The 24,330-nt window shown below is 42.8% G+C and overlaps 1 pseudogene; it reads left to right on the top strand.

Annotated features, from left to right (window-relative positions):
- The first annotated feature begins 15,198 nt into the window (after nt 1-15,198).
- Nucleotides 15,199-23,899, top strand: LOC147992910 (uncharacterized; annotated as a pseudogene).
- The last annotated feature ends 431 nt before the right edge of the window (nt 23,900-24,330 follow it).

The following is a 24,330-nucleotide window of genomic DNA, read 5'->3' as shown; positions in this document are numbered from 1 at the left end:
GCCACGTAAAACATGCAACAACAAAGTAGAGGACGTCTAACTTGTTTTTGCAGGGCATGTTGTGATGTGATATGGTCAACACATGATGCTAAATTTTATTGTATGAGATGATCATGTTTTGTAACCGAGTTATCGGCAACTGGCAGGAGCCATATGGTTGTCGCTTTATTGTATGCAATGCAATCGGGCTGTAATGCTTTACTTTATCACTAAGCGGTAGCGATTGTCGTGGAAGCATAAGATTGGCGAGACGACAACGATGCTACGATGGAGATCAAGGTGTCGCGCCGGTGACGATGGTGATCATGACGGTGCTTCAGAGATGGAGATCACAAGCACAAGACGATGATGGCCATATCATATCACTTATATTGATTGCATGCGATGTTTATCTTTTATGCATCTTATCTTGCTTTGACTGACGGTAGCATTATAAGATGATCTCTCACTAAATTATCAAGAAGTGTTCTCCCTGAGTATGCACCGTTGCGAAAGTTCTTCGTGCTGAGACACCACGTGATGATCGGGTGTGATAGGCTCTACGTTCAAATACAACGGGTGCAAAACAGTTGCACACGCGGAATACTCAGGTTATACTTGACGAGTCAAGCATATACAGATATGGCCTCGGAACACGGAGACTGAAAGGTCGAGCGTGAATCATATAGTAGATATGATCAACATAGTGATGTTCACCAATGAAACTACTCCATCTCACGTGATGATCGGACATGGTTTAGTTGATTTGGATCACGTAATCACTTAGAGGATTAGAGGGATGTCTATCTAAGTGGGAGTTCTTAAGTACTATGATTAATTGAACTTTAATTTATCATGAACTTAGTCCTGGTAGTATTAGCATATCTATGTTGTAGATCAATAGCTCGCGTTGTTGCTTTCATATGTTTATTTTGATATGTTCCTAGAGAAAATTGTGTTGAAAGATGTTAGTAGCAATGATGCGGATTGGATCCGTGATCTGAGGTTTATCCTCATTGTTGCACAGAAGAATTATGTCCTTGATGCACCGCTAGGTGACAAACCTATTGCAGGAGCAGATGCAGACGTTATGAACGTTTGGCTAGCTCAATATGATGACTACTTGATAGTTTAGTGCACCATGCTTAATGGCTTAGAATCGGGACTTCAAAGACGTTTTGAACGTCATGGACCATATGAGATGTTCCAGGAGTTGAAGTTAATATTTCAAGCAAATACCCGAGTTGAGAGATATGAAGTCTCCAACAAGTTCTATAGCTAAAAGATGGAGGAGAATCACTCAACTTGTGAGCATGTGCTCAGATTGTCTGGGTACTACAATCGCTTGAATCAAGTGGGAGTTAATTTTCCAGATAAGATAGTGATTGACAGAATTCTCTAGTCACCATCACCAAGTTAATAGAACTTCGTGATGAACTATAATATGCTAGGGATAGCGGAAACAACTCCCAAGCTCTTCGTGATGCTGAAATCGACGAAGGTAGAAATCAAGAAAAACATCAAGTGTTGATGGTTGACAAGACCACTAGTTTCAAGAAAAGGGCAAAGGGAAGAAGGGGAACTTCAAGAAGAACGGCAAGCAAGTTGCTGCTCAAGTGAAGAAGCCCAAGTCTGATCCTAAGCCTGAGACTAAGTGCTTCTACTGCAAAGGGACTGGCCACTGGAAGTGGAACTACCCCAAGTGATTGGCGGATAAGAAGGATGGCAAAGTGAACATAAGTACATTTGATATACATGTTATTGATGTGTACTTTACTGGTGTTTATAGCAACCCCTCAGTATTTGATGCTAGTTCAGTTGCTAAGAGTAGTAACTCAAAACGGGAGTTGCAGAATAAACAGAGACTAGTTAAGGGTGAAGTGACGATGTGTGTTGGAAGTGGTTTCAAGATTGACATGATCATCATCGCACACTCCCTATACTTTCGGGATTAGTGTTGAACCTAAATAAGTGTTATTTGGTTTTTGCGTTGAGCATGATTTGATCATGTTTATTGTAATACGGTTATTCATTTAAGTAAAAGAATAAATTGTTGTTCTGTTTACATGAATAAAACCTTATATGGTTACACACCCAATGAAAATAGTTCATTGGATCTCGATCGTAGTGATACACATATTCATAATATTGAAACCAAAAGATGCGAAGTTAATAATGATAGTGCAACTTATTTGTGGCACTGCCGTTTAGGTCATATTGGTGTAAAGCGCATGAAGAAACTCCATGCTGATGGGATTCTGGAATCACTTGATTATGAATCACTTGGTGCTTGCGAACCATGCCTTACGAGCAAGATGACTAAAGACTCCGTTCTCCAGAACAATGGAGCGAGCAACTGTCTTATTGGAAATAATACATACTGATGTATGTGATCCGATGAGTGTTGAAGCTCGCGGCGGGTATCGTTATTTTCTGACCTTCACATATGATTTGAGCAGATATGGGTATATCTGCTTGATGAAACATAAGTCTGAAACATTTGAAAAGTTCAAAGAATTTCAGAGTGAAGTGGAAAATCATCGTAACAAGAAAAATAAGGTTTCTACGATCTGATCGCGGAGACAAATATTTGAGTTACGAGTTTGGTCTTCAATTAAAACTATGTGGAATAGTTCCACAAATTCATGCCACCTGGAACACCACAGCATAATAGTGTGTTCGAACGTCATAACCGTACTTTATTGGATATAGTGCAATCTATGATGTTTCCTACTGATTTACCACTATAGTTTTGGGGTTATGCATTAGAGACTGCTGCATTCACGAAAAAAAGGGCACCATCTAAATCCGTTGAGACGACACTGTATGAACTATGGTTTGACAAGAAACCTAAGCTGTCGTTTCTTAAAGTTTGAGGTTGTGATGCTTATATGAAAAAGTTTCATCCCGATAAGCTCAAACCCAAATCGGAGAAATATGTCTTCATAGGATACCCAAAGGAGACTGTTGGGTACACCTTCTATCATAGATCCGAAGGTAAAAACATTCGTTGCTAAGAATGGATCCTTTCTAGAGAAGGAGTTTCTCTCGAAAGAAGTGAGTGGGAGGAAAGTAGAACTTGATGAGGTAACTGTACCTGCTCCCTTGTTGGAAAGTAGTACATCACAGAAACCAGTTTCTGTGACACCTACACCAATTAGTGAGGAAGCTAATGATGATGATCATGTAACTTCAGATCAAGTTACTACCGAATCTCGTAGGTAAACCAGAGTGAGATCCGCACCAGAGTGGTACGGTAATCCTGTTCTGGAGGTCATGTTACTTGACCATGACGAACCTACGAAGTATGAGGAAGCGATGATGAGCCCAGATTCCGCGAAATGGTTTGAGGCCATGAAATCTGAGATATGATCCATGTATGAGAACAAAGTATGGACTTTGATGGATTTTCCTGATGATCGGCAAGCCATTGAAAATAAATGGATCTTCAAGAGGAAGACGGACGTTGATAGTAGTGTTACTATCTACAAATCTAGAATTGTCGCAAAAGATTTTCGACAAGTTCAAGGTGTTGACTACGATGAGAGTTTCTCTCTCGTATCTATGCTTAAGTCTATCCGAATCATGTTAGCAATTGCCGCATTTTATGAAATCTGGCAAATGGATAAACAAAACTGCATTCCTTAATGAATTTATTAAAGAAGAGTTGTATATGATGCAACCAGAAGGTTTTGTCAATCCTAAAGGTGGTAACAAAATATGCAAGCTCCAGCGATCCATCTATGGACTGGTGCAAGCATCTCGGAGTCGGAATATACGCTTTGATAAAGTTGATCAAAGGATATAGTTTTATACAGACTTGCAGTGATGCCTGTATTTACAAGAAAGTGAGTGGGAGCACTACAACATTTCTGATAAGTATATGTGAAAGACATATTGTTGATCAGAGATAATGTAGAATTATTCTGCAAAGCATAAAGGAATATTTGAAAGGAGTTTTTCAAAGAAAGACCTCGGTGAAGCTGCTTACATATTGAGCATCAAGATCTATAGAGATAGATCAAGACGCTTGATAAGTTTTTTCAATAAGTACATACCTTGACAAGATTTTGAAGTAGTTCAAAATGGAAAAGTCAAAGAAGGAGTTCTTGCCTGTGTTGCAAGGTGTGAAGTTGAGTAAGACTCAAAACCCGACCACGGCAGAAGATAGAGAGAGAATGAAAGTCATTCCCTATGCCTCAACCATAGGTTCTATAAAGTATGCCATGCTGTGTACCAGATCTATTGTATACCCTACACTGATTTTGGCAAGGGAAGTACAATAGTGATCTAGAAGTAGATCACTGGACAGCGGTCAAAATTATCCTTAGTGGAATAAGGATATGTTTCTTGATTATGGAGGTGACAAAAAGGTTCGCCATAAAGGGTTACGTCGATGCTAGTTTTGACACTGATCTGGATGACTCTAAGTCTCAATCTAGATACATATCGAAAGTGGGATCAATTAGTTAGAGTAGCTCCGTGCAGAGCATTGTTGACATAGAAATTTGCAAAATACTTACGGATCTGAATGTGACAGACCCGTTGACTAAAATTATCTCACAAGCAAAACATGATCACACCTTAGTACTCTTTGGGTGTTAATCACATAGTGATGTGAACTAGATTACTGACTCTAGTAAACCCTTTGGGTGTTGATCACATATCGATGTGAACTATGGGTGTTAATCACATGGTGATGTGAACTATTGCTGTTAAATCACATGGCGATGTGAACTAGATTATTGACTCTAGTGCAAGTGGGAGACTGAAGGAAATTGCTCCCACTTTCAATATGTATCTATATTGAGACTTAGATTCATCTAGATTAGTGTCAAAACTTGCATCGACATAACCCTTTACGACGAACCTTTTGTCACTTCCATAATCGAGAAACATATCCTTATTCCACTAAGGATAATTTTGACCGTTGTCTAGTGATATACTCCTAGATCACTATTGTACTCCCTTGCCAAACTAAGTAGTAGGGTATACAATAGATCTGGTACATAGCATGGCATACTTTATAAAACCTATGGCTGAGGCATAGGGAATGACTTTCATTCTCTTTCTATCTTCTGCCGTGGTCGGGCTTTGAGTCTTACTCAATTTAGCACCTTATAACACAGGCAAGAACTCTTTCTTTGACTGTTCCATTTTGAACTTCTTCAAAACTTTGTCAAGGTATGTGCTTTGTGAAAGTCCAATTAAGCGTCTTGATCTATCTCTATAGATCTTAATGCCTAATATGTAAGCAGCTTCACCGAGGTCTTTCATTGAAAAATTCCTTTCAAACACTCCTTTATGCTTTGCAGAATAATTCTACATTATTTCCGATCAACAATATGTCATTCACATATACTTATCAGAAACGCTGTAGTGCTCCCACTCACTTTCTTGTAAATACAGGCTTCACCGTAAATCTGTATAAAACTATATGCTTTGATCAACTTATCAAAGCGTATATTCCAACTCCGAGATGCTTGCACCAGTCCATAGATGGATCGCTGGAGCTTGCTTATTTTTTTAGCACCTTTAGGATTGACAAAACCTTCTGGTTGCATCATATACAACTCTTACTTTAAGAAATCCATTAAGGATTGCAGTTCTGTTATCCATTTGCCAGATTTCATAAAATGCGGCAATTGCTAACATGATTTGGACAGACTTTTAAGCATCGATACGAGTGAGAAAATCTCATCGTAGTCAACACCTTGGACTTTGTCGAAAACCTTTTGCGACAATTCTAGCTTTATAGATAGTAACACTACTATCAGCGTCCGTCTTCCTCTTGAAGATCCATTTATTTTCTATGGCTTGCCGATCATCGGGCAAGTCAACCAAGGTCCATACTTTGTTCTCATACATGGATCCCATCTCAGATTTCATGGCCTCAGGCCATTTTGCGGAATCTGGGCTCACCATCACTTCTTCATAGTTCGCAAGTTCGTCATGGTCTAGTAACATGACTTCCAGAACAGGATTACCGCACCACTCTGGTGCGGATCTCACTCTGGTTTACCTACGAGATTCGGTAGTAACTTGATCTGAAGTTACATGATCATCATCATTAGCTTCCTCGCTAATTGGTGTAGTAGTCACAAGAACAGATTTCTGTGATGAACTACTTTCCAATAAGGGAGATGGTACAATTACCTTATCAAGTTCTACTTTCCTCCCACTCACTTCTTTCGAGAGAAACTCCTTTTCTGGAAAGGATCCATTCTCAGCAATGAATGACTTGCCTTTGGATCTGTGATAGAAGGTGTTCCCAACTGTCTCCTTTGGTTATCCTATGAAGACACATTTCTCCGATTTGGGTTTGAGCTTATCGGGATGAAACTTTTTCATATAAGCATCGCAACCCCAAACTTTTAAGAAACGACAACTTTGGTTTCTTACCAAACCACAGTTCATAACGCGTCGTCTCAACGGATTTTGATGGTGCCCTATTTAACGTGAATGCAGCTGTCTCTAATGCATGACCCCAAAATGATAGTGGTAAATCAGTAAGAAACATCATAGATTGCACTATATCCAATAAAGTACGGTTATGACGTTCGGACACACCATTATGCTGTGGTGTTCCAGGTGGCATGAGTTTGTGAAACTATTCCACATTGTTTTAATTGAAGACCAAACTCGTAACTCAAAAAAAATTCTTCGCGATCAGATCGTAGAAACCTTATTTTTCTTGTTACGATGATTTTCCAGTTCACTATGAAATTCTTTGAACCTTTCAAATGTTTCAGACTTATGTTTGATCAAGTAGATATACCCATATCCGCTCAAGTCATCTGTGAAGTTCAGAAAATAACGATACTTGCCGTGAGCCTTAACACTCATCGGACCGCATACATCAGTATGTATTATTTCCAATAAGTCAGTTGCTCGCTCCGGAGAACGGAGTCTTAGTCATCTTGCCCATGAGGCATGGTTCGCAAGCATCAAGTGATTCATAATCAAGTGATTCCAAAATCCCATCAGCATGGAGTTTCTTCATGCGCTTTACACCAATATGACTTAAACGGCAGTGCTGCAAATAAGTTGCACTATCATTATTGACTTTGCATCTTTTGGTTTCAATATTATGATTATGTGTATCACTACGATCGAGATCCAACAAACTATTTTCATTGGGTGTGTAACCATATAAGGTTTTATTCATGTAAACAGAACAACAATTTATTCTCTTACTTTAAATGAATAACCGTATTACAATAAACATAATCAATTCCTATTCATGCTTAACGCAAACACCAAATAACACTTATTCAGGTTCAACACTAATCCCGAAAGTATAGGGAGTGTGCGATCATGATCATATCAATCTTGGAACCACTTCCAACACACATCGTCACTTCACCCTTAACTAGTCTCTGTTTATTCTGCAACTCCCGTTTCGAGTTACTAATCTTAGCAACTGAACTAGTATCAAATACTGAGGGGTTGCTATAAACACTAGTAAAGTACACATAAATAACATGTATATCAAATATACTTATGTTCACTTTGCCATCCTTCTTATCTGCCAATCACTTGGGGTAGTTCTGCTTCCAGTGACCAGTCCCTTTGCAGTAGAAACACTTAGTCTCAGGCTTAGGACCAGACTTGGGCTTCTTCACTTGAGCAGCAACTTGCTTACCGTTCTTCTTTAAGTTCCCCTTCTTCCCTCTGCCCTTTTCTTGAAACTAGTGCTCTTGTCTACCATCAACACTTGATGTTTTTCTTGATTTCTACCTTCGCCAATTTCCGCATGACGAAGAGCTTGGGAATCGTTTCCGTTATCCCTTGCATATCATAGTTCATCACGAAGTTCTACTAACTTGGTGATGTTGACTAGAGAATTCTGTCAATCACTATCTTATCTGGAAGATTAACTCCCACTTGATTCAAGTGATTGTAGTACTCAGACAATCTGGGCACATGCTCACTAGTTGAGCGATTCTCCTCCATCTTTTAGCTATAGAACTTGTTGGAGACTTCATATCTCTCAACTCGGGTATTTGCTTGAAATATTAACTTCAACTCCTGGAACGTCTCATATGCTCCATGACGTTCAAAACGTCTTTGAAGTCCCGATTCTAAGCCATTAAGCATGGTGCACTAAACTATCAAGTAGTCATCATATTGAGCTAGCCAAACGTTCATAACGTCTGCATCTGCTTCTGCAATAGGTCCGTCACCTAGCGGTGCATCAAGGACATAATTCTTCTGTGCAGCAATGAGGATAAACCTCAGATCACGGATCCAATCCGCATCATTGCTATTAACATCTTTCAACACAATTTTCTCTAGGAACATATCAAAATAAACACAGGGAAGCAACAACACGAGCTATTGATCTACAACATGATTTGCAAAATACTACCGAGACTAAGTTCATGATAAATTTAAGTTCAATTTAATCATATTACTTAAGAACTCCCACTTAGATAGACATCCCTCTAATCCTCTAAGTGATCACGTGATCCAAATTAACTAAACCATGTCCGATCATCACGTGAGATGGAGTAGTTTCATTGGTGAACATCACTATGTTGATCATATCTACTATATGATTCACGCTCGACCTTTCGGTCTCCGTGTTCCGAGGCCATATCTGTATATGCTTGGCTCGTCAAGTATAACCTGAGTATTCCGCGTGTGCAACTGTTTTGCACCCGTTGTATTTGAACGTAGAGCCTATCACACCCGATCATCACGTGGTGTCTCAGCACGAAGAACTTTCGCAATGGTGCATACTCAGGGAGAACACTTCTTGATAATTTAGTGAGAGATCATCTTATAATGCTACCGTCAATCAAAGCAATATAAGATGCATAAAAGATAAACATCACATGCAATCAATATAAGTGATATGATATGAAAATCATCATCTTGTGCTTGTGATCTCCATCTTCGAAGCACCGTCGTGATCACCATCGTCACCGGCGCGACACCTTGATCTCCATCGTAGCATCGTTGTCGTCTCGCCAATCTTATGCTTCCACGACTATCCCTACCGCTTAGTGATAAAGTAAAGCATTACAGCGCGATTGCATTGCATACAATAAAGCAACAACCATATGGCTCCCGCCAGTTGCCGATAACTCAGCTACAAAACATGATCATCTGATACAATAAAATTTAGCATCATGTCTTGACCATATCACATCACAACATGCCCTGCCAAAACAAGTTAGACGTCCTCTACTTTGTTGTTGCAAGTTTTACGTGGCTGCTACGGGCTTAAGCAAGAACCAATCTTACCTAAGCATCAAAACCACAATGATAGTTTGTCAAGTTGGTGCTGTTTTAACCTTCGCAAGGACCGGGCGTAGCCACACTCGGTTCAACTAAAGTTGGAGAAACTGTCACCCGCAAGCCACCTATGTGCAAAGCACGTCGGGAGAACCGGTCTCGCGTAAGCGTACGCGTAATGTTGGTCCGGGCCGCTTCGTCCAACAATACCGCCAAACCAAAGTATGACATGCTGGTAAGCAGTATGACTTATATCGCCCACAACTCACTTGTGTTCTACTCGTGCATATAACATCAACATATAAAACCTAGGCTCGGATGCCACTGTCGGGGAACGTAGTAATTTCAAAAAAATTCCTACGCACACGCAAGATCATGGTGATGCATAGCAACGAGAGGGGAGAGTGTTGTCTACATACCCTTGTATACCGAAGCGGAAGCGTTGACGCAACATAGAGGAAGTAGTCGTATGTCTTCCCGGTCCGACCGATCCAAGCACCGTTACTCCGGCACCTCCGAGTTCTTAGCACACGTACATCTCGATGACGCTCCCCGGGCTCCGATCCAGCAAAGCTCCGGGGATGAGTTCCGTCAGCACGACGGCGTGGTGACGATGATGATGTTCTACCGACGCAGGGCTTCGCCTAAGCACTGCAATGATATGATCGAGGTGGAATATGGTGGAGGGGGGCACCGCACACGGCTAAGGAACGATCACGAAGATCAACTTGTGTTCATGGGGTGCCCCTTGCCTCAGTATATAAAGGATGGAGGAGGAGGAGGCCGGCCAAGGCAATTGGTGCGGCCAGGATGCGGAGTCCTACTAGGACTCCAAGTCCTAGTAGGAGTCCACCAAGTGGGGAGGAAGGGAGAAGGAAGTGGAGGAGAAGGAAAGGTGGCCGGCCCCCTTTTCCCTAGTCCAATTCGGACCAGAGGGGAGGGGGGCACAGCAGCCCCTTGGCCCTTTCTCCTCTTCCCACTAAAGCCCATCAAGGCCCATTGCTTCTCCCGTAACTACCCGGTACTCCGAAAAATACCCGAATCACTCGGAACCTTTCCGATGTCCGAATATAGTCGTCCAATATATCGATCTTTACGTCTCGACCATTTCGAGACTCCTCGTCATGTCCCCGATCTCATCCGGGACTCTGAACTCCTTCGGTACATCAAAACTCATAAACTCATAATATAACTGTCATCGAAACCTTAAGCGTGCGGACCCTACGGTTCGAGAACAATGTAGACATGACCGAGACACGTCTCCGGTCAATAACCAATAGCGGGACCTAGATGCCCATATTGGCTCCTACATATTCTATGAAGATCTTTATCGGTCAAACCGCATAACAACATACGTTGTTTCCTTTGTCATCGGTATGTTACTTGCCCGGGATTCGATCGTCGGTATCCAATACCTAGTTCAATCTCGTTACCGGCAAGTCTCTTTACTCGTTCCGTAATACATCATCTCGCAACTAACTCATTAGTTGCAATGCTTGCAAGGCTTAAGTGATGTGCATTACCGAGAGGGCCCAGAGATACCTCTCCGACAATCGGAGTGACAAATCCTAATCTCGAAATACGCCAACCCAACATGTACCTTTGGAGACACCTGTAGAGCACCTTTATAATCACCCAGTTATGTTGTGACGTTTGGTAGCACACAAAGTGTTCCGCCGGCAAACGGGAGTTGCATAATCTCATAGTCATAGGAACATGTATAAGTCATGAGGAAAGCAATAGCAACATACTTAAACGATCGGGTGCTAAGCTAATGGAATGGGTCATGTCAATCAGATCATTCACTTAATGATGTGATCCCGTTAATCAAATGACAACTCATGTCTATGGTTAGGAAACATAACCATCTTTGATCAACGAGCTAGTCAAGTAGAGGCATACTAGTGACACTCTGTTTGTCTATGTATTCACACATGTATTATGTTTCTGGTTAATACAATTCTAGCATGAATAATAAACATTTATCATGTAATAAGGAAATAAATAATAACTTTATTATTGCCTTTAGGGCATATTTCCTTCAATACCATGATAAATGTTTATTATTCATGCTAGAATTGTATTAACCGGAAACATAATACATGTGTGAATACATAGACAAACAGAGTGTCACTAGTATGCCTCTACTTGACTAGCTCGTTAATCAAAGATGGTTATGTTTCCTAACCATGGACAAAGAGTTGTTATTTGATTAACGGGATCACATCATTAGTTGAATGATCTGATTGACATGACCCATTCCATTAGCTTAGCACCCGATCGTTTAGTATGTTGCTATTGCTTTCTTCATGACTTATACATGTTCCTATGACTATGAGATTATGCAACTCCCGTTTGCCGGAGGAACACTTTGTGTGCTACCAAACGTCACAACGTAACTGGGTGATTATAAAGGAGCTCTACAGGTGTCTCCAAAGGTACATGTTGGGTTGTCGTATTTCGAGATTAGGATTTGTCACTCCGAATGTCGGAGAGGTATCTCTGGGCCCTCTCGGTAATGCACATCACTTAAGCCTTGCAAGCATTGCAACTAATGAGTTAGTTGCGGGATGATGTATTACGAAACGAGTAAAGAGACTTGCCGGTAACGAGATTGAACTAGGTATTGGATACCGACGATCGAATCTCGGGCAAGTAACATACCGATGACAAAGGGAACAACGTATGTAGTTATGCGGTCTGACCGATAAAGATCTTCGTAGAATATGTAGGAGCCAATATGGGCATCCAGGTCCCGCTATTGGTTATTGACCGGAGACGTGTCTCGGTCATGTCTACATTGTTCTCGAACCGTAGGGTCCGCACGCTTAAAGTTACGATGACAGTTTCATTATGAGTTTATGTATTTTGATGTACCGAAGGTTGTTCGGAGTCCCGGATATGATCACGGACATAACGAGGAGTCTCGAAATGGTCGAGACATAAAGATTGATATATTGGACGGCTATATTCGGACACCGGAAGTGTTCCGGGGAAGTTTCGGATAAAACCGGAGAACCGGGGGGTTACCGGAACCCCCCGGGGGGTTAATGGGCCTCATGGGCCTAAAGTGGAGAAGAGGAAAGGCAGCCAGGGCAGGCCGCGCGCCCCCTCTCCCCCTAGTCTGAATTGGACAAGGAGGGAGGGGCGGCGCCCCCCCTTTCCTTCCTCTCCTCTCTTCCTTCCTTCCCCCTCTCCTACTTGGACAAGGAAAGGGAGGGGAGTCCTACTCCCGGTAGGAGTAGGACTCCTCCTGCGTGCCTCCTACTAGGGCCGGCCGCACCCCCCCTTGGCTCCTTTAAATACGGGGGCAAGGGGGCACCCTAGGACACACAAGTTGATCTTCGTGATCGTTCCTTAGCCGTGTGCGGTGCCCCCCTCCATGATATTACACCTCGATCATATTGTAGCGGTGCTTAGGCGAAGCCCTGCGACGGTTAAACATCAAGATCGTCACCACGCCGTCATGCTGACAAAACTCCTCCCCGAAGCTTTGCTGGATCGGAGCCCGGGGTGCGTCATCGAGCTGTACGTGTGTCAAGAACTCGGAGGTGCCGGAGTAACGGTGCTTGGATCGGTTGGACCGGGAAGACGTACGACTACTTCCTCTACGTTGCGTCAACGCTTCCGCTTCGGTCTACGAGGGTACGTAGACAACACTCTCCCCTCTCGTTGCTATGCATCACCATGATCTTGCGTGTGCGTAGGAATTTTTTTGAAATTACTACGTTCCCCAACAGTTAAAGGGCATTTGAAAGACCATGTTGATTTGAAAGAATCGATGAAGCTGTATTTTCTGTATCCTGGGAAGGCACTAGCTGATGGTTTGCTATTTTTGTTTGATGACAGTGGTTGTATGAATATGGCAGACTACATTTGCGTTGGAGATGTAGCAGATATTTATGTTGAATATCATGGGGAGCAGGACAGTGAGTACAATAGCAGTGGCAGTGAGTATGAGAATGAGATGATGGATGTAAGTGATGATGAATTTGAAGAACCTGATATTGTCATTAGTGCAGAGCCACTTGACAGTGGTGTGCTCACTCAACTTGTTAGCAGTCCAATTAAGCAGCCTAGGTCTAGAAGAACTTTAGAAGCTAATGATGTTGTTCAAGTGTGAGATTCCCAATTTGTCATTTCTCAAGTGTGCAATCCAGATGAAGTGCCAGTTCAAGCACCAGAGCAAGTCAATGTTCAGAGTAGTACAACAGCAGAGCAAGTCAATGTTTAGAACAGTACAACAACAGAGCAAGTGAATTTTCAGGAAAATATTGCAGCAGAGCAAGTCCACGTTCAGAACAATATTGCCATTTCAGACAATGATTCTGATGAAGATACTGAGTACATGCCCCATAGTGAGGATAGTGGAGAAAATTCAGAAGTTGTGGAGCTTAGGAGCAGGGGCGGAGCCAGGATTTGAACATAGGGGGGGGGGCGAACAGGACAATGCACGTGCAAAAAATGCAACACAAACGTATATCAATTCTTAGATATAGTGTTGATATCAAACAAACAATGACAATATTTGTTTTGCAATTACATTGAAATAGCTACTTTTTTTATTCGCTTAGATGTATATCTACGCACAACAGGTCCATCAAACCATCAAATGTCAAGCTTTGTAGTGATTTCACTCCTAAATTATATACATGTCGCTCTCCATTCTCATAGTAGATTGAGTGGTTAAAAAAATTGGCTTCAATTGTTAGTTATTGGCATTCTCTTCTTATTCATGCTTTATGCAATTCTAGACTTCTAGTTATTATAAAAACAGATATATCATTTGTAATTGATTCTAACTAGTAGTTTGTATAATTCAAATGTAAAATCAATAATATGTCTATGTAGCATACCTTAGGTTGAGATTAGACAAACCCACAAGCCGTGATGTGAGAGCCCAGAGGGGGGATACTTGCCAATTAGTAGATCAGCCTGTGGAGTTGTGGTCAACTCATACCGGCGCGCGGAATCCTTCATCTGTCAGGTCGTCGCTGATGCTCATGCGACAGGTCTGCCACTCAATGAAGCCCTAGATCTGCGGTGGCGGTGGCAGAAACGATCGAGGATGGAGCCGAGCAAAATGGAGGTCAAAGCGATGTGTTGTGTCAGTGCCATGTATATTGGTCCAATCGACGATGGAGGTCCAATCGATAAGTAATACGCGCAGACCAGGAGATCGACCCGATTTTGTACGTGGCATGTGGGCTATCAGTTTTGGGCTTGGGCAGTACGTATGAGTCAGGCCGACGTGTGTTTGCTAATGGCCAGATACCCCTAAAAATGCTAATGGGCAGATACTAATTAGCAACAGGCGTACAACTGGGCTACGTGTGAATTCAACGCTAGTCCCCGCTGAGTATTGTTGAGGGGGGCCGATCGATAGGGGGGGTCTGGCCCCCGCTCGCCCCCCCTGTGGCTCCACCACTGCTTAGGAGGCATGCTAGAAAATTCAAGAAGAAGATGAGAGATACAAAGAGTTGACTTGCAGGAGATTCATCGGCTCCTGTTCCCATTGAACTAATTGCAAATATGGAAGAACAGATAGAGGGAGAGGAGAAGGAGTGGGGCTATGATTCATCTGATGAGGATTATTCTTATGATGAAGATTCTGATGGGAAAATGGTTAGGAGGAAGAGGAAGTATCCCTTATACAACAATGACACAGATATTCCACACTTTTCATTAACAATGGTGTTAAGAAACAAGAATCAACTTGTGAAGGCATTGAAGAGATATGGAATTGTTACCAAGAGGAGCATTGTGTTCATGAAATCAGAGGCAAACAGAGTGAGAGCTAAGTGTGGATGGCCTGGGTGCCCTTGGTTGATTTATGGAGCCAAAACCTCAAGAACAAGCAGGTTTCAGATTATTACTTTTAATGATGAGCATGAATGTGCACAAAATAGAGAGAACAGACTTGTGACAGCAAAGGTTATTGCTCAGAGATATGAGCACTTCATTTTAGCTAATCCAATGTGGAAGATTGAGAGCATGAAAGCAACAGTTCTCTAGGATATGGCTGATGTGTCAACTTCTAAGTGTAAGCATGCAAAGAAGTTAGTCATGGACAAATTAAGAGCTGAAATGAAAAATGAGTACACTAGGGTTTTTGATTACCAACTGGAACTGCTTAGAAGTAATCCAGGAAGCACTGTTGCAGTTTGTTTGGATCGTACAAACATGGAACAAAACATATTTCACAGCTTTTAGTGTGCTTTAATGCACTGAAGTTAGGGTTCAAGGCTGGCTGCAGGAAAGTAATAGGATTAGATGGATGTTTTTTCAAAGGGGCTGTGAAAGGAGAGTTGCTGTGTGCTGTTGGTAGAGATGACAACAATCAAATGTATCCACTGGCATGGGTTGTTGTTGAGAAGGAAACACATGAAAGCTGGAAGTGGTTTATTGGCTTGCTTATTAAAGATCTTGACATTAATAACAATGGAGCTGGATGGGTGCTCATTTTAGATCAGCTGAAGGGACTGATTAATGCTATGAAGGACTATCTGCCAAATGCAGAGCACAAAATGTGTGCTAGGCATATCTATGCCAACTGGAGAAAGAAGCATAGGGCACATGAGTGACAGAAGAAGTTCTGGGCAGTTGCCAAAGCAGCAAACAAGCAAGACTTCAACTTCTACAAAGCAAAGCTACCCCAAGAAACACCAGGTGGTGCAAAAGATATGATGAGAACAGAGCCAGTACATTGGGCAAGGGCATTTTTTCTAGTGGGTTCCAACTGTGAATCAGTTGACAATAATCTTTGTGATTCTTTTAATCATGCAATTGTTGAAGCAAAGTTTTATCCAATAATTTCAATGCAAGAGAAAATTAGGAAAAAGATACTTGTTAGAATTCAGGAACAAAGGGCCAAAGGTCAGAAGTTTCATGGAAAGATATGCCCCAGTGCTTTTAAGAAGTTGATGAGTAGCATAGCAAGGACACAGTTCATGGAGGTACTTTGGAATGGCAAAGATGGATTTGAAGTCAAACTTCTCACTGGCAGAAAAAGGCAGTATACAGTGAGTCTTGACAATAGGACATACTCATGTGGCTACTTCCAGCTGGCAGGTCTTCCTTGTTCCCATGCAATAACAACTATCTTCAAGTGTGGCAAAAAAGTGGAAGATTTCATTGCTCCCTGTTATTTTGTTGAAGTATTCAACAAAATTTATGAACACTGTTTGGAACCTATAGAAGGTGAAGAAATGTGGCCAGTTTCTGACAAACCTAGGCCTCAAGCCCCAGCATATGCAACCATACCAGAAAACATGCCACGCAGGCCTAAGAATAATTATAGGAGGAGGGAAGAAACAGAGAAACCTAAGCCTATCAAAAAAATGAGCAAGCATGTGATACGTCTCCAACGTATCTATAATTTTTGATTGCTCCATGCTATATTATCTACTGTTTTGGACATTATTAGGCTTTATTATCCACTTTTATATTATTTTTGGGACTAACCTATTAACCGTAGGCCCAGCCCATAATTGATGTTTTTTGCCTGTTTTAGGGTTTCGAAGAAAAGGAATATCAAACGGAGTCCAAACGGAATGAAACCTTCGGGAACGTGATTTTCTCAACAGATAAGACCCATGAGACTTGGACCCTACGCCAAGGCACGTAACAGGAGGCCACGAGGTAGGGGCGCGCCCTACCCTACCAGGCGCGCCCCCACCCTCGTGGGCCCCCTGTTGCTCCACCGACGTACTTCTTCCTCCTATATATATCCACGTACCCCCAAACGATCAGAGGAGGAGCCAAAACCCTAATTCCACCACCATAACTTTCTGTATCCACGAGATCCCAACTTGGGGCCTGTTCCAGAGCTCCGCCGGAGGGGGCATCGATCACGGAGGGCTTCTACATCAACACCATAGCCCCTCCGATGAAGTGTGAGTAGTTTATCTCAGACCTACGGGTCCATAGTTAGTAGTTAGATGGCTTCTTCTCTCTTTTTGGACCTCAATACAATGTTCTCCACCTCTCTTGTGGAGATCTATTCGATGTAATCTTCTTTTTGCGGTGTGTTTGTTGAGACCGATGAATTGTGGGTTTATCACCAAGTCTATCTATGAATAATATTTGAATCTTCTTTGAATTCTTTTATGTATGATTGGTTATCTTTGCAAGTCTCTTCGAATTATCAGTTTGGTTTGGCCTACTAGATTGATCTTTCTTGCAATGGGATAAGTGCTTAGCTTTGGGTTCAATCTTTCGGTGTCCTTTCCCGGTGACAGTAAGGGCAGCAAGGCACGTATTGTATTGTTACCATCGAGGATAACAAGATGGGGTTTTCTGTTGGGGAACGTAGTACTTTCAAAAAATTTCCTACGCACACGCAAGATCATGGTGATGCATAGCAACAAGAGGGGAGAGTGTTGTCTACGTACCCTCGTAGACCGAAGCGGAAGCGTTGACGCAACGTAGAGGAAGTAGTCGTACGTCTTCCCGGTCCAACCGATCCAAGCACCATTACTCCGGCACCTACGAGTTCTTGGCACACGTTCAGCTCGATGACGCTCCCCGGGCTCCGATCCAGCAAAGCTTCGGGGAGGAGTTCCGTCAGCACGACGGCGTGGTGACGATCTTGATGTTCAACCGTCGCAGGGCTTCGCCTAAGCACCGCTACAATATGACCGAGGTGTAATATCGTGGAGGGGGGCACCGCACACTGCTAAGGAACGATCACGAAGATCAACTTGTGTGTCCTAGGGTGCCCCCCTACCCCCGTATATAAAGGAGCAAGGGGGGAGGCCGGCCGGCCCTATGGGGCGCGCCAAAGGGAGGGGGGAGTCCTCCTCCTAGTGGGAGTAGGACTCCCCTTTCCTAGTCCAACTAGGAAGAAAGAGGGGGAAGGAAAGAGAGGGAGAGGGAGAGGGAAAGAGGGGCCGCCCCCCCTCCCTAGTCCAATTCGAACTCCCCATGGGGGGCGCGCCACCTCCTGGGCTGCTGCCCTCTCTCTCCCCTCAGGCCCACTAAGACCCAATACTTCCCCGGGGGGTTCCGGTAACCCCTCCGGCACTCCGGTTTTCTCCGAAATCACCCGGAACACTTCCGTGTCCGAATATAGTCGTCCAATATATCGATCTTTATGTCTCGACCATTTTGAGACTCCTCGTCATGTCCGTGATCACATCCGGGACTCCGAACAACCTTCGGTACATCAAAATACATAAACTCATAAAGAAACTATCATCGTAACGTTAAGCGTGCGGACCCTACGGTTCGAGAATAATGTAGACATGACCAAGACACGTCTCTGGTCAATAACCAATAGCGGAACCTGGATGCTCATATTGGTTCCTACATATTCTACGAAGATCTTTATCGGTCAGACCGCATATCCCTTTGTCATCGGTATGTTACTTGCCCGAGATTCGATCGTTGGTATCTCAATACCTAGTTCAATCTCATCACCGGCAAGTCTCTTTACTCGTTCCGTAATACATCATCTCACAACTAACTCATTAGTTGCAATGCTTGCAAGGCTTATGTGATGTGCATTACCGAGAGGGCCCAGAGATACCTCTCCGACATTCAGAGTGACAAATCCTAATCTCGAAATACGCCAACCCAACATGTACCTTTGGAGACACCTGTAGAGCACCTTTATAATCACCCAGTTACGTTGTGACGTTTGGTAGCACACAAAGTGTTCCTCCGGCAAACGGGAGTTGCATAATCTCATAGTCATAGGAACATGTATAAGTCATGAAGAAAGCAATAGCAACATACTAAACGATTGGGTGCTAAGCTAATGGAATGGGTCATGTCAATCAGATCATTCAACTAATGATGTGATCCCGTTAATCAAAGAACAACTCTTTGTTCATGGTTAGGAAACATAACCATCTTTGATTAACGAGCTAGTCAAGTAGAGGCATACTAGTGACACTCTGTTTGTCTATGTATTCACACATGTATTATGTTTCCGGTTAATACAATTCTAGCATGAATAATAAACATTTATCATGATATAAGGAAATAAATAATAACTTTATTATTGCCTCTAGGGCATATTTCCTTCATTTTCTTCATATTGCATGAGTCTATCCCTCTACATCATGTCATCTTGCTTAAGGCGTTACTCTGTTTTTAACTTAATACTCTAGATGCATGATGGATAGCAGTCGATGAGTGGAGTAATAGTGGTAGATGCAGGCAGGAGTCGGCCTACTTGTTTCGGACGTGATGCCTACATACATGATCATGCCTAGATATTCTCATAACTATGCTCAATTCTGTCAATTGCTCAACAGTAATTTGTTCACCCACCGTAGAATACTTATGCTCTTGAGAGAAGCCACTAGTGAAACCTATGGCCCCCGGGTCTATCTTTATCATATTTTTCTCCTACTACTTTGCTATTTACTTTGCCTTTATTTTACTTTGCATCTTTATCATAAAAATACCAAAAATATTATCTTTATCATATCTATCAGATCTCACTATCGTAAGTGGCCTCATAGGGATTGACAACCCCTATTTGCGTTGGTTGCGAGGATTTATTTGTTTTGTGCAGGTACGAGGGACTCGCGCGTAGCCTCCTACTGGATTGATACCTTGGTTCTCAAAAACTGAGAGAAATACGTACGCTACTTTGCTGCATCATCCCTTCCTCTTCGGGGAAAACCAACGCAGTGCTCAAGAGGTAGCAAGAAGGATTTCTGGCGCCGTTGCCGGGGAGATCTTCCCAAAAGTCAACATACCAAGTACCCATCACATACCCTTATCTCCCGCATTACATTATTTGCCATTTGCCTCTCGTTTTCCTCTCCCCCACTTCACCCTTGCCGTTTTATTTGCCCTCTCTCTCTATCCTCCCTCTCTATTTGCCTCTTTTTGCCCGCTTGCTTTTTGTTTGCTTGTGTGTTAGTTTGCTTGCTTGTCACGATGACTCAAGATAATACTAAATTGTGTGACTTCACCAATACCAACAACAATGATTTTATTAGCACTCCGATTGCTCCTCTTACCGATGTTGAATCTTGTGAAATTAATACTGCTTTGCTGAATCTTGTCATGAAAGATCCGTTTTCCGGCCTTCCTAGTGAAGATGCCGCTACCCATCTTAATAGCTTCGTTGATTTGTGTGACATGCAAAAGAAGACATATGTGGATAATGATATTTTTAAATTGAAGCTATTTCCTTTTTCGCTTAGAGATCGTGCTAAAGCTTGGTTTTCGTCTTTGCCTAAAAATAGTATTGATTCATGGAATAAGTGCAAAGATGCTTTTATCTCTAAATATTTTCCTCCCGCTAAGATCATCTCTCCTAGAAACGATATTATGAATTTTAAGCAACTTGATCATGAACATGTTGCACAAGCTTGGGAGAGAATGAAATTAATGATACGTAATTGCCCTACTCATGGTTTAAATTTGTGGATGATTGTTCAGAACTTTTATGCCGGATTGAACTTTGTTTCTAGAAATCTTTTAGATTCGGCCGTGGGAGGAACTTTTATGGAAATATCTTTAGGAGAAGCTACTAAACTTCTAGATAATATTATGCTTAATCATTCTCAATGGCATACTGAAAGATCTACTAATAAAAAGGTGCATGCGATAGAAGAAATTAATGTTTTGAGTGGAAAGATGGATGAACTTATGAAATTATTTGCTAATAAGAGTGTTTCTTCTGATCCTAATGATATGCCCTTGTCTACTTTGATTGAGAATAATAATGAATCTATGGATGTGAATTTTGTTGGTAGGAACAATTTTGGTAACAACGCGTATAGAGGAAATTTTAATCCTAGGGCTTATCCTAGTAATCCCTCTAATAATTATGGTAATTCCTACAGCAATTCTTATGGAAATTCTAATAAGATGCTCTCTGATTTTGAATCTAATATTAAAGAATTTATTACTTCGCAAAAGAACTTTAATGCTATGATTGAAGAAAAATTTCTTAAGATTGATGATTTGGCTAGGAATGTTGATAGAATTTCTCTTGATGTTGATTCTTTGAAACTTAGATCTATTCCACCTAAGCATGATATCAATGAGTCTCTCAAAGCCATGACAATTTCCATTGATGAGTGCAAAGAAAGAACCGCTAAGATGCGTGCTAAGAAAGGTGCCTTTATAAGAGCGTGTACTTCTAGTTCCTATGAAAATAATGATGAAGATCTAAAAGTTATTGATGTGTCCCCTATTAAATCTTTGTTTTGCAATATGAATCTTGATAATGATGGGACTGAATATGATCCACCTTTACCTAGAAGGCGTTCCAAGAATTCGGAATTTGTTGATCTTGATGCTAAATTTGATAAAAGTGGGATTGAAGAAATTAAAACCCTAGATGTTGATAAACCCACTATTATGGATTTCAAGGAATTTAACTATGAAAATTGCTCTTTGATTGATTGTATTTCCTTATTGCAATCCGAGCTAAATTATCCTCATGTTTATAGTCAAAATAAAGCGTTTACTAAACATATTGTTGATGCCTTGATGCAATCTTATGAAGAAAAACTTGAGTTGAAAGTTTCTATCCCTAGTAAACTCTATGATGAGTGGGAACCAACTATTAAAATTAAAATTAAATATCATGAGTTTTATGCTTTGTGTGATTTGGGTGCTAGTGTCTCCAGTATCCCCAAAACTTTGTGTGATTTGCTAGATTTCCGTGATTTTGATGATTGCTCTCTAAACTTGCATCTTGCGGATTCTACTATTAAGAAACCTACGGGAAGGATTAATGATGTTCTTATTGTTGCAAATAGGAATTATGTGTCCATAGATTTCATTGTTCTTGATATAGATTGCAATCATTCTTGCCCTATTATTCTTGCTAGACCTTTCCTTAGAACGATTGGTGCAATTATTGATATGAAGGAAGGAAATATTAGATTCCAATTTCCATTAAGGAAAGGCATGGAACACTTTCCTAGAAAGAAGATTAAATTACCTTATGAATCTATCATGAGAGCCACTTATGGATTGCCTACCAAAGATGGCAATACCTAGATCTATTCTTGCTTGTTATGCCTAGCTAGGGGCGTTAAACGATAGCGCTTGTTGGGAGGTGTGACGCCCCGAGACCGATGTGCCAGGTGTCGTCCAGTTATTCGTTGTTGTTGCCATGTCATTTGCTTGCGTGTTGCATCTTATCATGTCATCATGTGCATTGCATCATCATGTTTTCAAAACTTCCATCCGTCCGGGTTCTCCCAATTCCTTCCGTTGTCCGTTCTGAGCCCAGGCACACTTGCAAGCGCCCGCGGTATGTCCGAAATATTATTTTATAAGTGGCCGGAAAATGTTCTCGGAATGGGATGAGATTTGAAGTGTGGTCTTATTATAGTGTAGATAGACCGCCTGTCAAATTTCATCGCATTCGGAGTTCGTTTGATGCCCCAACGTTTAACTATAGCGGCAGTATAGACGGTCAAACATCAGACGTTTTCGATCTCCGGAAATAGTTGTCGGGTTGATTTCCCCCTCTCTCTTCTCAGTTCACCACCACTCACCGTCAGGCCCTACCTAATCTCTCTCGTCAGCCCGTGGCCCTCCTCGCGCGTGCGTCCGAAAAGTTGTCCCGGACCCGACCCGGGGTGTCGCCACCGTTGTGTCCGGATCATCTCCAAACGTCTACAAAACATCTCCGTTTTCTCTTTTGGACTCCCTAACCCATTTATTCCGGTCCGCCCGATCGCGATCGGAGGATCCAAATCATCCCCTTTCGTATATATATATAGTCCCTAGTCCATTTTGGACCAAACCCTATTTTCTAGGGATCCTTCCCGGTCCAGCCGCCGCCGCCACCCACCTGGTCTCCTCCTCGTTTTCCCCACCGAGCCAATCACCTTCATCCCTCGATTTCAGATCCATCCACAATCCCAGCCTCCTCTGCTCATGCCCGAGGCCTCCTCCTCGACTCACCCCGTGCGAGCACAGCGCCCGCTTGCGCTTGGGCCAAGGACCCCGACGGCCACCCCGACAGCCCCGCCGCCGGCGACAACATCAGCAGCCCCCGCGTCCCCGAGCACCTCTCCTCTCGTTCCCGCAGCGCCCCAGCTCCCTGCCTCCCGTGCTCGTCCCCGAGCAAGCAGCTCAGCGCCCCGCCGGCCGCCGCTGAACCAACAGATGAGCGCCGTTGCTCTCTCCCTTGTTCCTCCTCCCTCCCGTGGCTTCCTCTGCCTCTCATCCATCCTCTCTCTTCTCTGTACAGGTGCTCCCCGCGCCATGGAAGCCACCGCAGGCCTCCACGTCGAGCTCCGCCGCCCCTTGATCTCCTCTCCCCGTGGAGCTACTCGAGCCCTGCCCAGAGCAGCCAAGTCGCCGGTGAGCTCCTCCACCGCGCGCACCCCATTCTCCTCTCCTTCTATTTCTTTTCCTCCCTCTGTATCTTCTTTGAATTTTCCCCCATCATGGCCTTGCAGTTCCCGCCGCGGCCCTGCTCCGTTCGTCGCTGTCTCCGCCAGATCCGACGAGTCCCTGCGCCCCGGCCTCGTCCCTGCCTCCAGGTCGCCGCTCCGCCGCCGGAGACCAAGCTGCCACCGCTCCTGGCCCCTGCCTCGACCTGCTGCCAGCGCCGTGCTTCCTCTGCTTCGCCCGAACAGGAGCGCCCGCCTCCAACGCCCTCCTGGCCGCGTCCCGCAGCCGGCCCAACGCAGCCCCCTACCGGCCTCACCTTTCCACCGACCTGGGCCATAGCCCATGGTGAGAAATCCCCCTCCCAGCGCCTGTTCCTGTTAGGCCCGCGACTGGATTCAGCCCAGCGTGTTTTTATTTCCCTGTTGCGATTTTAGCTTTTTATCCTGAGATTGCAGTTTTCACAGAAAGGTCCCTAAACATCATGCATATTGTAACTCACAAACGATGCATCATATTAAAATAAACTTAATATGAAAAATACTTAGACTTGCATCTAGTTTCATAATATGTCTTTTTCATCCATGTTTAAAATATTTAAAATGGTGTTTGGTTAAATTTACTCCTATGCCATGTTAAAATGATTTAATTCATAACTATTCAACCGTAGCTCCAAATCTAACAAACTTTATATGTAAATGGGGTAGAATTTTGCCTAGTTTAACATGGTGGCTTCACTTTGCATGTTTAACAACTCTAAAATTATGTTTAGGGCAGAACAGT

Source organism: Triticum urartu, chromosome 1A, assembly GCF_056163025.1.
Source record: "Triticum urartu cultivar PI428250 chromosome 1A, HENAU_Tu73, whole genome shotgun sequence".
Taxonomy (NCBI): domain Eukaryota; kingdom Viridiplantae; phylum Streptophyta; class Magnoliopsida; order Poales; family Poaceae; genus Triticum; species Triticum urartu.
The sequence above is the reverse complement of the archived record's forward strand: the minus strand, read 5'-3'. Positions and strand labels throughout refer to the sequence as shown.